The sequence below is a fragment of the Adiantum capillus-veneris genome, chromosome 7 (genome assembly GCF_014529385.1).
Source record: "Adiantum capillus-veneris isolate H3 chromosome 7, ASM1452938v2, whole genome shotgun sequence".
Classification (NCBI taxonomy): Eukaryota; Viridiplantae; Streptophyta; class Polypodiopsida; order Polypodiales; family Pteridaceae; genus Adiantum; species Adiantum capillus-veneris.
The window spans coordinates 124,102,730-124,106,692 of record NC_140937.1 but is presented as its reverse complement, the minus strand read 5'-3'; the positions used below and the strand labels follow the sequence as shown (position 1 = coordinate 124,106,692).

At 43.1% G+C, this 3,963-nt stretch overlaps 1 pseudogene; it reads left to right on the top strand.

Moving 5' to 3' along the window:
* The first annotated feature begins 2,281 nt into the window (after positions 1 to 2,281).
* LOC147454559 (uncharacterized) lies at positions 2,282 to 3,537 on the top strand (annotated as a pseudogene).
* Positions 3,538 to 3,963: the final 426 nt, after the last annotated feature.

Sequence of the window (3,963 nt, the reverse complement as noted above, 5' to 3'; positions counted from 1 at the left end):
CCTTCACAAACATGTTTGACAGGTGCTTCAAGAGGTGGCAACGAAGCAACCATATCAGATTTCTGCAAACGCAGCAAACTGGCAAAATTCAGATGACCAAAACGTGCATGCCAAAGTTTTGCATCTGAAATAGCCCTTGAATCTGCAACAACATTTGCAAAATTTTGTCCACACTTGTCATACAAAGTGAGCTTATACAGCCCACGGCACAAAAGGCCAGATGCAACAATTTCATCACCAAAACTGAGATCATGAACTGTACATCTGTCATCCACAAATTTGACTACAAGTCCAAGTCTAGCAAGTGCGGATACAGACAAGAGATTCTTCTTGATCCCAGGTACATAAAGTGCATCAACAAGTGTGAAGGAACTGCCATTAGCAGCAGTGAGCACAATCTTTCCAACTCCCTGAACTGGATAAGAGGCATTGTTGGCACAAGTGACAGAATTCCCATGAGGGGCAGACTCGAGAGAGGTAAACAATTCACGATGTGAAGTAATGTGCTTTGTAGCACCACTGTCAAAATACCACACATGTGAATCTGTAGCAACTGACAAGCATGCATCATGGACAGCAGGATTGTAAGTGCACTCTACGCTAAAAGCCCATTCTGCATCAACATCAACATCATAGTCTCCTTTCACAAAAGACTCAACAATGGCTACATTTGTAGTGGAACCAGCATTTGGAGTGGAACCACCCTCTTTCTTCTTAGCCTCTTTGGCCTTCAACTTAGGACACGACTTGATCATGTGATCATTAGCTTTACAATAATGGCAACGCATCTTCTTTTTGCCCTTATCACCAGAATTGCCAGACGAAGTGCTGCCAGCGAAGTGCTGCCAGCAGAAGCATTAGGAACAGAAGTTTTGCCACTCGCAGCAGAACCATAAGAAGTGGCTGCATTACTGTTACCACCCTTTCTTTGAGAAGCAATAAAAGCCTGTTCAACAACACGCTGCCTAGTCCTGTTTTTTTGGGAAGGTGACTCTTGCAACAGCAATGTGCATAATGCATCAAACTTGACAACTTCTGGATTTCCTTGGGTCATAAGTCTTCAAGTACTAGCAAAAGTCTGGTAGGAATCTGGTAAGGCATCAAGAATAGTCTGCACAAGGGAACTGTCTGAAATGACTTCTCCTGCAGAAATAAGTTGCTCATTGATATCTTTGACACTAGCAAGGAAAGTGTCCATATCATCTTCCTCATGCATAATCTTCGACTCCAGCTCTTTACGCAGCAAAGCAATTTTAGCCTCATTACGGCTTGCATAAAGACCTGCTAGAATATCCCAAGCCTGTTTTGCAGATTTTGTTGAACGGATGTGAGGAACAATGGTGCGCTTCACAGACAACACAATCAATGCATGAGCCTGCGCATCCTTAACATCCCAACAAGCTTGTTCTACCATAGGCAAAACAACTCTAACAGTTGCAATCCTTGTAGCAAGACCTGCAACATCCTCAACATCACCTACATCCTCAGAACCTGGACGTACATCAATGCCCTGCACAATGTTCCAGACGCCCTTTGACACAAGAACGTGTTGCATCATATAAGCCCACATAGGGTAGTTGTCCCCATCCAACCTGTCGTCAGCAGCAAACATCTTGAACACATCTGTGTTGTTGTTGTCAACCATGGTAAATGTTGCACCTAATGTGAAAACTGCTTGAAAATAGGAGAAACGGAGCGGGAACAACACGTGCTATATAGCACAAACAGTAGAAGACTATAAGGCACCTGTTATGCAGTAAACGACACTAACAGAAATTCTGCACAAAATGACGAAATAGCCTGTGCAGTACAGCCTGTAGTGGAAACGGAGGCCGAAATGAGCCCAAATCAAAAATCTGAGCAGATCGAGCTCTACAGGCTCACCCGAAGTATTTGTCGACTTGCGAACGCTCGCCAAAGCTCACTGAAATCGGAGAAAGTGAGCAGGCGTGTGCTGGAGCAGCTGGCGACTAAGCCCGGGAGGACGCAACCTACTTTGATACCAATTGTTGGAATTAGGGTTGCAGAGAGACACACACAGCTTGGAGAAGACGAAGGAAGCTCAAGGCACACAATAGAGAGTGTGTTACTTAGTGTGCAATGGAAAGATAGATAGCCCTAGAGTGATGGGCGTATATACAATGCTCGGGGAAAAAAACCTCCTAAAGAGGGAAAAAATGCCCCGGCGGTCCTAGTGTGTTCACACACATCACTACCACATGTATATGGTAACAGTGCAGTTGATGAGTGTTCAGAGGGAGATGCATGTAGGAAGTGGTGTATGGTGGATTTGTGTTCAAAACTTCAAAAATTTAACCGAAGAATGCATAAAGCATCAGTTGATGGGACACAGGTAGCATGGGATAAGTTGGAAGATTTTGAGGATGACTTAGAGAGGACATATGAGTGGTTGACTAATCATAAAGGAAAGAGGAGGACATCATGTTCCAGTAGGAAGGAGGTGATAAAATTGCAGGAAGCATGTGAGAGATTGAGGGATGCATATGCGGCCGAGTTTGAGATGAATTAAGTGATGATGATGACGGATGGGTTGGCTTGGAGACGGACATCCATCATGTGGGGATACCAAAGGTGGAGGAGAAGGAGGTGCAAAAGGAGGTTGGCCAAGAGAGCCTAAAACTGCCCCTAGATACCCCTATCCTACCACTGGAGTGTGCTCATAGAGTGGAGACAGAATATCCATTGCTGAAATTGATGTCGGTGTTGTCACTTGTGAATGAGATTTATTATTCAGAGGAGAAGCAAATCATACATATTGAGGATGTTGTTCATGGAAATCAAAGACCATTTGAAGAGGCGGATAATGTGAGGAATGGACAAGTGGGATAGTCGGATGGACAGAGAGGTGATGGATAGAGAGAGGAATGAAGAAGAAGAGGTGATTGATTTATTTTTGGGTTCAATTGAGAATGTATGTAGGATTACAAATGAAGAGTCAAAGCAGGAAGAAGTTTCAAAAATCAAATGTACTCAGGAGAAATTTGCAGCAACAACAATGAACAACTCAGTTTCGGAGGAATTGTCACCACGAAGATCCACTGATGGAAATATGCAGTTAGCAAATCTTGTGGAAATTGTATCCCAACAATGTACACAGCAGTTTTGATCAGAAAATCAATGGGTGGTAGCTCAGAAGTGGGAAGTCGGAAAGAAGACCATGTGGAGGATCAGCAATATCATCAAGATAAAAGGCAGCAAGGTAAGGAGGAGCAACATGAGGTCAGGGAACAGAGCCGGGCAGAAACCCTGGTTACCTCTATCCTACATGGAAGTGTGTCCATGAAGCACAGGATGATTATTCCTTTTCGACTGATCAAAGTGTCATGCTCATTGGGAATTCACATACATTTGAAGAGGACGGTTGTCGGCAACAAATGGAGGATGTGCATGCTAATGCGGATATCATGGCGGAATTTTGTCATTTCAAGCGGACTTCAAAGCAAATGTCAAAAGAGGATGTCAAAAGAGCCAAGCAACAATTGCAGCAGCAAGGACCAAAAGATGACAGTAGCATAACGGAGGAGATTGAGGATGATGATATTCATATTGGAAGTTGGAGGTGGCATTCCATATTGCGAAAGTTTCATATAGATGGATATGAAGAGATATTGAGGGAAAATTTTTAGTTGATAAAGCAAGTCAAATTTTGGAAGATGCCGAATGTGATTCAGATTTCAATTCAAATTCAGTCTGAATTCTGGATTTGGATTCAACTTCAATTTTGGATGCAAAGACCAATTCAGATGCAAATTTTAATGGAAGCGGTGAAAAGCTTGATGAAGAGGTATGACAATCAGTGTCACAAGGAGGATGACATCGATACTCTGTGGGGATTAACAACATCATTTTCTTCTTGGATTGGACAAAATCAGAACAAATATGTAGGAGTTGATAGGGCACTGTTGTATAAGGGACATGAAGAGGAGTATCCCAAGTGTTAGA